Consider the following 13935-nt stretch of genomic DNA (forward strand, 5'->3'; position numbering starts at 1 on the left):
TTAAATAAATTACGCTTTCTTTTTGCAAATTTGTAGTTAAGTCACTTAACTTAAAAAATTTTACAATTTGATCACTAAAATTTATAATAATAAAAAATTATTTCAACACAATTGAATTTTATATTTCAATTAGAATTTTTTGGTTCACTCATGAAGTTTGTAATAATTAAATAAAGAAAAAAGTTAACATATAATCTTAATTTTGTAAAAAAAATAATGAAAGCTTATTTTTAATTATATAAAATTTGAAATATTTATTTAAGTCATCTCTTAACATATTTTAATATAAATAATAAAAGTAAAAAAATTAATTTTTTGTAGCGAATATAAAAAAATGTTGACAATTAAGCCATTATAAGGGTCCGTTTGTTTGCCAGTAAAATATTTTTTGGAAAATAATTTACGGAAAATGATTTACTTTTCTAAAAATGATTTACTTTTCTGATGTTTGGATAAATCTGTGTAAAATATTTTCTGTTGTTTGGCAGATTTCCTGAAAATATTTTCTGGAAAAGCTGTTTTTATATATATTAATTAATTAATTTATATTTTAAGTTGTTTTTACATATATTGCAGTGATTTTTTTATAAATAAATAAATCAAATTAAATATATAATAATGCTCAATTATTAAGCTAGAATATTAACCGTCATAAATTGAAATCAACCAAAGTTTAGATAGTAACACAATGATTGGAGAGTAAAATGCTAAATTATTTAAAACATATCAAAAAAAATAGAACTGGTTCAACCATTACGACCCTACAATGAAAAATGGGTTAAAAGAGGAACAATATATTACACAAATTACATACATATATATATAGTTCAAATTAACTACGACAAGAGAAGCTATTGTATCAATGGACTTCATTTTTTTTTTCTTATTGTCCTTTGCTTGTATCTGTATAAACCCCACAAAGAAGAACTAGCAATGGAGGCCTCATGAATGGCAGTCAAAATTTGGTATATATAAATGGGGAACACGATGCAGGCGAGGGAAAAAAGAACTAATCAAGTGCTGCTTTGTTTTTATGAGCAGATATTGGCTTTGGCAATAATAGGCTGCTGAAAGAGTAAAATGACTGACGATATTTCAAAAGAGTTTGATAGCAAGAAAATAACAAGTTATTGTGTTTTAGCTGCTATTAGTTCCTAATTCCCTTGTTAGCAAAATTTCACAAGTCTTATACATGATTCACTACTTACGTAACTATATGCCACTTTTAGCTAACAGCCAATGACCGACTACAAGCAAGACGTTCACAATATAGAATGCAGAAATGGGCTAGGGCTGCAACACACACACACACAAAGAAAGTTTATTCCAGTTCACTGCTACAGCTATTTTTAAATATAAGAGCAATCATTTTCAACTTCTATAAAAGTGGATATTCCAAAAGCTGTAAAGAAAACTCATAAATAAGGTCTAACAAAAAAAGAAAACCAAAGATTCAAGGGTAATGATGATGATTATGATGGAGAACAAAGCAAACTCACCTGATCCTTATAAAGATTATCGTTGAATATGTCTTCAAGAGTCCATTGAAACACAATATCAATGAAACCCATATCTTTTCTAAGATATTAAGCAACACCTAACACATTTATTTCATCATGCCTTGAACAACAATAAACAACCATAAGGCAGTATGTTAACTCAGCAGATCCTTCGACAGCCAGAAATTTCATCAAAATTCCATCACTCATACCAGCATAAAGATCCAACAAAACAACCAAAGAAGAAAATGTAAAGAACTCGCTACCATTTATTTAATTAAGTAAATAACATATGCAATTGTTTCATTTTTAGCAAGTTTAAAACATTTTTAAACAGGGAAATTGCACACTAAAAAAACTTATCACGAATGAACAAGTTTAGGAAGAAGAACAATTCTTATTTCTTCTAATCTGAATACAGCCTTTTAAAGAATAGCAGGAAAAATAAAAAAAGGAAATAATCTCTAGAAATTAGCCTATCCCTAAAAATTAGTAATTAGATTATGGTTAATAGTACAAGGAAATTCCTAGAACTAAGGTAGAAAATCTGCTTAAATTAAGGAATTCTAACACTCCCCCTTAAGCTGGAGTGTAGATGTTAATCAAACCCAACTTGCCCATAGTTTCTTTGAACATTTTTCTGCTCAAGCTTTTGGTTAACACGTCTGTTACTTGTTGTATTGTAGGTAGATATGAAACACAAACTTCCCCTTTGTTAATTTTCTCCGTAATAAAGTGGCGATCAATTTCCACATGCTTGGTATGGTCATGGTGTACAGGGTTATGAGCTATGCTAACTGCTACCTGATTGTCACAGTATAATGTTATAGGTTTTGTATAGGATAATTTTAGTTCTCCCATTAGCCGTTGTAACCACATTCCTTCACATATACCGTGGGACAAAGCTCAATATTCAGCTTCAGCACTGCTGCGTGCCACAACAGACTGCTTTTTACTCCTCCATGTCACTAGATTACCCCAAACATAGCTGCAGTAACCACTTGTGGAGCGCCTGTCATTAACTGCCCCTGCCCAATCTGCATCAGTGTAAACTTCTATTGTAATACCCCCTACCCGTATTCATTGCCGGAATAAGGTATGAGGTATTACCGGAGTTTACGATTTTTTTTATATTCAATATAACCCCTTTATAAATATTTAACCTTCACTGCAATATTAAATCGAGACCAATCCACTTCAACCAAACCAATTCAACATATTTTCAAGATAAATTCATGCATATTTATAAGATAACGTCATCACATACCCAAAACCAGGTTTGTTAACCATACTAATGGCTAACTTTATATTCATTTCATGTTAACATTTATTTTATTAGCTTATACATGCCATTGATTTCCAAAATAAAGTTTCTTTATATACCGAAATCCTGAGGTTGATAGTGTGATGTGTCTCCGACCAAATCTGACATTCGAGCTCTTAACACTACAAAACAGGGAAAAGGAAATGGGGTAAGCACTTCGTGCTTAGTAAGCTCATGTAACAAGAATTATACTTACCTAATATTTTCAATACAATATAATAAACATTCATATATTCATTCAATGCATTATTACCCTAATATGCACAAACTCAACATTCAAGTTAGTACAATAATTTCCATGTACCAATAATATATATCATGATTGATGAGCTCATCAATATTATAATTTCCATTTCCTTGTTATTTTTCCATATTTATCCCGTTGAATTTATCGAAATTTCGATGGATTTTCAGAGGTACACTTTTAGTGTACAATTCCGGGTTCGTCAATTCATATTCATGTGCGCACATTTCCATTTCAAAGAGCACACTCCCGCGAACCTCAACCTTGCAGCGGGATTACCAGTCCAGGCTAAATCCCCTGCAATATAAACTCATAGAGTATTGTCGGGATTACCAATCCAGGCTAAATTCCCTACAACGACAATTACTCTAATGAGCTTGGATCTGAATTGCCAGTCCAGGCTAAATTCAGACCCTAATTCGGATTACCCGTCCGGGATAAATCTATTTTCCACATATTCTTCGGGAGGGCTATATCAAGATAGGATCACCCGTCCGGGCTAGATCCTTTTTACCGTCAATTCCTTCTCAGAGATCCATCGAATTTTCCTTTCATTCAGCCGGGATTTCTTCCCCTTTTTATCAAATATATCAATGTTTCATAAAATTTTTATGTGATGAACATTCAAATCATATTCACATCAATAACATACATTTCAAGTATTTAAAAATATAATTCAAGTTACACGAACTTACCTTGATACTTGTTCGTGTACAAAAATCAACTAATCCTAAACTTTTTCCTTTCCTCGATCTAGCTTCGTATTTGAATCTTCTGTATCTAAATAAATAAATTTAATTATCAATTTAATACATTTCATGTTCATATGCAACAATTTCTATAATTTCATTATTATTATTTATAGTTTATTCAAAGTTGTATATTTGAGTCATAGTCACTAAATTATTTATAACTCGAGATACGGAACTCCAAATTAAGATCTGTTAATTTTCTCTGAAACTAGACTCATATATATTCTAACCATAAAATTTTCAGAATTTTTGGTTCAGCCAATAAGTACAGTTTATTCTTTAAAGTCACCCCTGTTCTGCTATCTGACAGTTCTGACCCTTCTTCACTAAAAATTAATTATCTCTTCATACAGGATTCAAATGATGTTCTTGTTTGTTTCTCTTAAAAATATACTCATTCAGGATTTTATAAATATAAATTTAATCCCATAATTATTTTTCTTCAATTTTTTATGATTTTTCAAAGTCAGAACAGGGGAACCCGAATTCATTCTGACCTTGTCTCACAAAATTCATTATATCTCAAAATTTACAAATCCATTGCTTACACCATTTCTTCTATGAGAAACTAGACTCAATAAAATTTAATTCCATATTTTTTTCATCTTCTAATTCGAATTATAAAATTTATGGTGATTTTTCAAAGTTAGTCTACTGCTGCTGTCCAATATTGTTTTAGTGCAGCTATTTATTACCATTTTTCCCCTAAGCTTTTAATAAATAACAATTTCGTCCCTACTCAATTAGCCTCTCAATTGAGCTGATTTTTCTCAATTAACACTTTATTCTACCACCTTAAACTAGTTTACAACCTTTAGGAATCAAAATTTCAGCAATAGACTTTAATTCCAAACATTTTCACAATTAGGTCCTAAAAATCAATTTCTATTGAAATTACCTAATAAAATCATCTCATAAACAAATTAAAGCTTTAATTTCATTCTATTTCATCATAAACATACAGCACTCAACCATGGTGACTTTCAATTTCATCCATAAAATCAAAAACTAATGAATTTAATAGTAGGACCTAGTTGTAAAAGTCTTAGAAACACAAAAATTACAAGAAAAAGGAAAGGATTAACTCACTTGGTGCAAAAATTATGGAATACCAGCTTAGAGAACCCTCCTATGGCATTTTTATCTGCTGGAATTGAAGAGAAATGAAGAGAAATCTAGATATTTCCTATTTAGTCCTAGTTTTATTTAGTTAATTTTGCAATATTCCAATTTTACCCTTAATTTATCAATTTTCCTGTTGATTTCATGCCCTTGCTGTCCAGCACAAATAAATTTTGGGTCTAATTGTCTTTTAAATCCTCTCTCATTAGACACTTAAGCTATTTAATCATCTCATCCACTTTTACAACTTTTACAATTTAGTCCTTTTTATTTAATTAACTATCCAAACATTAAAATTTCTTAACGAAATTTTAATACCACATTACTAACATTTCATAAATATTTATAAAATTATTTTCGACTCGATTTTACGAGATAGAGGTCCTGATACCTTATTTTACCCAATTTCTTCAATAATTTCTTTTTCTAAATAACCATTAAATCGGTAAAATTTTTCTATCAATATTTTCATACGATTTTCCTATCATATCAATTTTCATGCAAAAATATTGAAATAAATTTCTCTTTAAATCGGATTTGTGGTTACGAAACTACTATTCCGATAACCTTGAATTTAGGCCATTACATCTATGCTTCGATTTACATCTTTCTTGAAATGCAACCCCTTACCAAGAGTCCCTTTTAAGGATCTCAATATCCTGTAGGCAGCTTCCAAATGTTTCTTCCTAGGAGCATGCATAAATTGACTAATAACACTTACTCCAAAAGCTATGTCTAGACGAGTGTGAGAAAGATAGATAAGTTTTCCCACTAACCGTTGATATCTCCCCTTATATACCTCTTCTCCATCCTTATCAGTTCCTAATTTAAGATTGGGTTCCATAGAAGTCTCGGCTGGTTTGCAACCCAACAGTCCGACTTCAAAAAGTAGATCAAGAACATACTTTCTTTGAGAGATTGAAATACCTTCTTTTGACCTTGCTATCTCCATTCTAAGAAAATATCGAAGATTTCCCAAGTCTTTAAGTTGAAACTCAAGACTTAAGAACTCTTTTAGTCTTTCAATTTCACTAGAATCATCTCCTGTCAATATTATGTCATCTACATAGACAATGAGAATACAACACTTCCCATTATTCGAATGTTTGTAAAATAAGGTGTGATCAGCTTGACCTTGAGTATAATGTCTACTAGTCATGGCTTTGGAAAAACGATTAAACCAAGCCCTAGGGGATTGCTTTAGTCCATACAAGGACTTCTTTAACTTGCATACTTGGCCCTTGCTTCCTTCGAGTCTAGGCAGCAAATCCATGTAGACTTCTTCGTTTAATTCTCCATTGAGAAAAGCGTTCTTTACATCCAATTGGATCAAAGGCCATTCTAAGTTGACAGCAATTGAGAGAAGCACTCGAATAGTATTCAGTTTGGCCACTAGTGCAAATGTTTCCTCATAGTCCAACTCATATGTTTGAATGAACCCCCTGGCCACAAGTCTAGCCTTGTATCGATCAATGCTCCCATCTGGTTTAAATTTTGTGGTGAAAATCCACTTATAACCCACGGTCTTCTTCCTAGTAGGTAGTTTAGATATTTCCCAAGTTCCATTGTTTTCAAGAGCCTTTATTTCTTCCAACACAGCTTGCCTTCATTTGGTTGACTTAAGAGCCTCTTCTATGTTCTTTGGAGTTTCTACAGAGTCAACATTAGAAACAAAGACATTGTAAGATTTAGGCAAGTTTCCATAGGATACAAACCGAAAAATGGGATGTTGAGTGCAGCTCATAGTGCCCTTTCTTACTGCAATTGGAAGATAGATGGAAGATGAAGGAGGTGAAACTTCTTCCTCAGAATAATCCTCAGGTAAAGATGGCATTGGCACTGCTGTTTCAGTCTCAGGCAACTGATGTCTCCGAAAGTATACACGAAGCCCCTGAGTTTTTTCTTGTTGTTTTTCAGAATGAATGAGCTGTTTTTCTTCATTAGTATGGTTAATCACCCTTGTTTCTTGTTGTTGAACAGTGGAGATAGGAAAAACAAGGTCCAAAATAGGAATAACAGTGGCTGTAGGATTTTCAGCAGGTTTTGTAGTGGTGGTAGGGCTGATAGAGTCTTGAGGTATAATGAGAAGATTGCTCAAGGTCTCATCTTCACTAAGTATCTCCCCCTGAAGACGAGAGGCCGAAAAATATGGCCCGTTTTCAAAGAAAGTAACATCAAGGGACACAAACATCTGGTGTAAGGTTGGAGAGTAGCACTTGTACCCTTTTTTGTGTAGGTGAGTAACCAATAAAGACACAAGTGTGGGCTCTAGGATCAAGTTTAGATCGGTTAGGTTGATGGTTGTGGACAAATGCTTTGCAACCAAATGTTTTGGTTGGGAGATTAGGAACACGAAACAAGGGAAAAAATTTTGAATAGTATATAAAGGTTTTTGAAAGTTTAATATCTTTGATGGGAGTCGGTTTATAAGATAACAAGCAATGAAGACTGCTTCTCCCCATAAATACTTTGGTACACCCATAGTAAACATAAGGGCACGAGCCACAGTTACAAGGTGTCTGTTTTTCCTCTCGAAAACCCCGTTTTGTTGAGGGGTGTCAGGACAAGAACTTTGATGTATGATTCCTTGCTCAGAAAGATAAGGACTTAGGATAGAATTAAAGTACTCTCTCCCATTATCAGTTCTAAGGGTGTAAATATTTGAATTGAATTGGGTTCGAATCATTGAATGAAAATTTTAGAAGACTCTAGAGACTTCAGATTTTTCTTTAAGGAGATAGACCCAACAAACTCTAGTGTGGTCATCAATGAAAGTTATGAACCACCTAGCCCCTATGATGTTTTTTACTCGACTGGCTTCCAATAGATCACTGTGGATTAAAGAGAAAGGTTGAGATTGAACATAAGGTTTCAAAGGATAAGGGACACGAGTGTGTTTAGACAGTTGGCAAACTTCACAGTTCAAGGAACTTATTTTCTTATTTAGAAATAGTAGAGGAAAAGTTTCTTTAAGTACATGAAATTCGGGTGTCCTAGTCTACGGTGCCATAGCATGATAAAATCTTCTTTTGATGTAGATAAGGCCATCCCTTCTTGTGAACTGTTTTTGTCCCAAACATATAAGCCATCATCAACTTTAGCAGTGCCAATCATTTTCCCCGATTCCTGTTCCTGAACCACACAACCGAAAGCGGAAAATTCAGCAAGTACTTTTTCATCCTTGGTAAGCTTGCTAATTGAGAGTAAATTACAGGAAAGATTTGGAACATGTAAAACTTTATCTAGGGAAAAATTTTTAGTAAGTTTAACTTCCCCATTCCAGCCACTGGCGAGTAAGATCCATCAGCTATGCGAATCCGAGGCTAATCATGACAAGGTAAATAGGTGTGAAACAAACTTAAATTACCTGTCATGTGGTCGGATACACCTGAGTCTAGTATCCAGGAAGTTGTGATAGCTTCGTGTGTAGTATTTAAAGCAACACCTTGAATAGCTAGTGACCCACTGGTTGTAGGAGTCCCGAGTAGTTTATGAAGAGCCTCAAGTTGAGTTTTGGTTAGCCGAACATCTTGAGCATCTTCTTCAATAGTAGATATCATTCCTGCCTTGTTTTCTTTCTGTTTTTTTCCAGGATAGCCATGGAGTTTGAAGCATTTCTCTTTGGTATGCCGAATCCGATTACAGTGGCTACACCATGGCCTATTTGAACCAGAATCACTTCCATCTTTGAACCTTTGAGATTGTGGGCCTTTTGAAATGAGAGCAGAGTTCTTGGAAGGATGATGACCAGCAATGGTCAATGGTTTTAGTTCTCTTGTGTCTCCCAACATAATAAGATGTCGTTTCTCTTCTCTCCTTACTTCAGCAAATGCTTCTCCTATGGTTGGCAATGTGGTTCTGCCTAGTATTCATCCTCGGACCTCATCAAGATCATGATTTAGTCCTGCTAGGAACTCATAGAGACGCTCTTTGTTAAGATGATCCATGAACTTGGTGTGTTCCGAGCCCTAGCCCAAATCAGCTTCATAATACATGTCTAACTTCTGTCATAAGATCTTTAGGTTGTTGTAATATTGAGTGACTTCAAGTGTTCCTTGTCGAATATCTTTCAACTTTAATTTGATCTCGAATACTTGGGAAGCATTTCCAAGATCTGAGTAATTCTTCTTGATTGCATCCCACATTTCTTTGGCAGTTTTAAAAAAAAGATACGTTCGGCTTATATGACCTTCCATCGAATTTATAGGCCAAGCCATAACCATTGAGTTGTTAAGCTCCCAAGTTGCATAACCAGAGTCTATTGATGCTGGTCGAGGAATTTGTCCATTAATGTACCCAATTTTTCCTCGGCCACGAAGAACTATAAGGACAGATTGTGACCATTGCAGGAAATTTTTTCCATTTAATCGATAATTTGTGATTATAAGAGAAGAGTAAAGGTCACCTTGTGGGATTTCTTGGCTGTGATTTTGAGTTATTTGTGAGATCTTAGTCTCAAAAGAATTTTTAGTGTCACCCGTGGGAGTAGGGTTTCTAACAGAGAAAACAGAACAAGAAAAGAGAAGGAAGAGCAGGATCAACTGGATTCCTGATGCTCTTGATACCATGAACAAGTTTAGGAAGAAGAATAATTCTTATTTCTTCTAATCTGAATACAACCTTTTAAATAATAGTAGGAAAAATAAAAAAAGAAATAATCTCTAGAAATTAGCCTATCCCTAAAAATTAGTAATTAGATTATGGCTAATAGTACAAGAAAATTCCTAGAACTAAGGTAGAAAATTTGCTTAAATTAAGGAATTCTAACAACGAAGATTAACATGTCGTAAATAAGCCCTTTGGAGGTTTGTACCCTTCAAATTCGTATTGCTTAATTTCGCACCCTGAAGCCATGTTCATCACAATAAACTTAATCACACTAAACATGTTGGGTCAAAACAATTCATTCAAATGTTTATCAATAACATCGAGCTTGCTAGAGTTATCAAGATAAGTTGTCGCACATATCAAATTAAGTTATAGAACCCTAGTATTTTCTATTTAGGTGCCTAATGATAACTTCACATAAATAAAATGATACATGTGCTAAAGCAATTGACTTGTAAACGCCATGCTTAAGGGTCTCTTCCCTTCAAATTGGCTCCTTCAAGATTAGCTCCCTCTAAGTTGGCATCAGTAAGATCAGCACTCTAAAAGTCTAGATATTAAGCATATTAATAGTTTACAATAACACAATTGACACACTAAGCATATAAATTTAATTTTAATCATTCAACCGAACCATTATAGCTCAAACAATCACGAATCTGAAAATATTATTCCAACAAGCTTAAGGAATTTATAGTAACCTAAGATCTTGTAATTTCCTACTTTATATATGCACATTCTATTCAATTCAATGAACCACATTTGCTTGTTGATTTTAATTTAGTGAATCACCTATAAGTGTGAAGAACGAAGATCGGCCCCACAGAAGCTACAATCTATCAAAGAAGCATCTGCAACAATGTAATTGATGATGATACATCAATATTTAAACCTTAACAATAAATAGTAACATTTAGCTAAGTTACTTGGACACTAGTCTGAATGTCCGCTATGGATATGTACAATTTTTCTATTTCAGGAGTTCCATGTATTTGAAGAGTCTTTATAGGACCGTATCTCTATATCTATATCCAGACATGTGTCTACCATAAGTATTGGACTTCGGTACTTCAAGAATATAGACATTTAGTAAGAAATCTACTAACTATAGAAAGATGGCAAATATTTTCCTTGAAGATTTGCACTCTGAAGATTCGCCCCAGCTAGTAAAACCCCACGAAGATTTGCCCCTGTAAATTCACACCTTCCTTAGGCAAAAAAAAACCGTTGCAAACAAAGTTCATAAGAAAATGTACTCTCCAAAAAGAATAAATAATTCTGAGGATCTTACTCGCGCAAAGTTGCATTGTGAAAATTCGAACACACAACATCCACATCCTGTTACAAAAACAAAGAGGTTTATTATAAGTATGGGCTTAAATTTAATTAAAGCATTTACAGTTAATCACATACTTCACTTCAGAATCAGACATACCCGAAATTTTGCACACTGAAGATTTACACGTGAGAAAAATACGTTTTTGAGACAGGCAAAGCTGAAATCCACAAATGAAAGTTCTTGCACAAATAAATAGGAAAAACTGAGATGATGAATCCAAAGTGCAATAACAAGCGGCATTACATTACTTCTGCTTCTTCATTAGACTTGAAGTTGAACCACAAGGGATCAAATGATAATAAAGAGAGACATCAAACATTCGGATTAAAAATAAAACACACACACATTCAACAATCCAAAAGAAAATGCCACAAATAACCACCATCATCATGGAATAGCGAAAATGAGAAAACTAGTATTAGTGCCAACAAGCATGCACAAAAGCTACAAACAGAAGATCAATGAGACCGAGTCTTGCTTCCTGCGAACAATGATTCTACTTCTCGAAAATAAGAGTTTCCCACAAGATTTTGTCAAAAATTTGGGATCAGAAATTATTTACCAATTTAGAGATATCAATGCCAAAAAGGTTAACTCCTCGAAATTTAACTCTTTCAGACTGTATGCACTTGATGATATCGGTACGCGTCAATTCTGCTGGAGACTTTTCATCTTCTTTCTTCTTATTAAGAACAGAACTGATTTCTTATTAAGAACAGAACTGATTCCTTCTATTAATCCCTGAATCATATCACATAATACTGTCACTGAACAAAATTTCAAGAGATCATACCATGAGTGCAAATAACAATCACCTAAAACTGTTGCAACGATCGAGATCCAAGCATTTCACACGATGTCGTTAGTAGGAAGGAAGATCGCTCTATAAACAGTAGCACTGGCGCCATAACCAACCTCTTCTAGAAGCTTGTAATCACTGGGATTCGCTGAGTAACTCTGACTTCCTCCCATTCTCCCAAAACCTAAAGCCTTAAACCGCCTTTTGGAAAAAGAACCAAATCACTGGCAGTCGAGTAATCAACGTTGAATGCCGGCGGCAGAGTAATTAAAGTAAAAGAATCGTAGTGAAAATCAAAAAGGCGGTAATGAAGACTAGAAATGTATAGGGTTTTTTTCTTTTTGTCAATGAAACTACTGCTGATTGTTTTTGATACAGAGATGAATTATCGGTTGGGGACGCAATGAGGGGAAAGAGAAGGAGAAGGAGAAGGAGAAAGCGTTTCAAGATGCTGGGATGTGAAGAGGAAACCGAATTAGAAACTGTAAGACATTTTCCCCAAAAAACACTTCCTTTTCCCGTATTTTGTAAAATATTTTACGGTGAAAAATCATATCCAGCCAAACAAACAATAGAAAATACTGAAAAGCTTTTACAGCTAAACAAATGGAGCCTAAAAGTCATATGGATAATGAATTATTGATAATAAAGACCAAATATTAATATAATAAATTTTGAAAAACATAAAAATTAGAAACCAAATAATAAATTTTCAAATTTTAATAATTAAAATAAAACTTCTCAACAAACTTAGTGGTGAAAACTATAATTTAGATTTTATACTTCCAAAAATATAATAGCTTGTGGACAATGTTATGTTACAAGTTAGAAGGTGTGGCAATATCAGATATCATTTAATATGTATCATAACATTGACATGCTATTCAATCATTAATCTCTAACGAGTAACCATAATTTTTATATTCTTAACGTTAGTGTCAAAACGAATAATTTTAATAGTTGATTAATAAAATTTAAATATCTTATTTAATTGGATGGTTGTTTTCATAATTTATTCCTATAAGCAACATAATGAAAAATAATTGATAGATAATAATAAATGATTAATAGTAACTAACAAAATTATTTTAAAGATGATATCACATTCAGCACATCTGGAATGAAAAGAGTTATCATTATTTTTTGGTGAATTATAATAACAATGCAAAACCCAAACAATAAACGCAATTTGTGCGACTTGAACCCAAGCCACATCTAAGGTGATAAACACCCTTAACCATCAAGCCATTAGATGGGATTCAAAAAAGTTATCACTTTTAACATAGTAATAAAATCAATCATTAGGGTCTCGCTCATTCTCATACAAATCACAGGAATGCTATGAAGGGTTAGAATCATCAAAATAACTTAGGGTAAAGTGAAATCACAAAGCTTCACGCATCTGTATGCCATGTTCCATGGGTCTCCTTTTCTACGACAAGCGCAACAATTCACCGAGGTATTAAAACTTGAATTTTTTTCATTATGTTTATGCTAATATCTTTGTATCACTTTTTAAAGGATTTTATGCAATGAAAAGTGATAAAAACGAAGAATATATCTTGCTAAAGAAGGAATTTTGAAGAGATGTAGTGTAATTATCTTTTCTTATTTAACAAACATGCAATCAAACGTATTTTTATTTATCTCAAATTGTATATCAATATTAATGGTGGTTGATATGGGCCGAAAAATTTTAGAGATTTTATTCTCATCACACTAACTTGAAAAAAGTTTTAGTGTGAGAGTTTACTCATTATAATTGTATGAGAGTAATGCTGCAACAAGCATTAATTAAATTAAACTTAAATAGTCTTTTATAGTGGAATCTTCTTTAAAAAAAGTCACATACATATAAAATTAAATCTGAATTATGTATTCTTAATTAATTTTTTAAAAAATTTTGGAGTTATTTCTAATAATTACAACTCACATAACATACTCTCTTTTTTTCCTGCTCTGAATTCACCAGCTGTGTTTTTGACACCCAAAAAGACTAAAGTTTAAAGAAGAAAATATGCTATTTGGGCTGGAAGACTTTGCCATATGGTAGCTTTAGTTGATAAAAAGAACAAACAAAGGCAAGAACACAAAAATCGTTTGGGATTTAAAATTTGGTGGCTGCAGAATTTGATTCTTAAATATAACAAAGGAATGTAATCGTGGGCTAAAAACGAGTTCCCCATACTATTAGTTGCTGTTGTATGCCTCTTTTCTTCTATCATAGCTTCTATATTATTTTCTCTTA

The sequence above is a fragment of the Gossypium hirsutum genome, chromosome A03, assembly GCF_007990345.1.
Source record: "Gossypium hirsutum isolate 1008001.06 chromosome A03, Gossypium_hirsutum_v2.1, whole genome shotgun sequence".
Taxonomy (NCBI): Eukaryota; Viridiplantae; Streptophyta; class Magnoliopsida; order Malvales; family Malvaceae; genus Gossypium; species Gossypium hirsutum.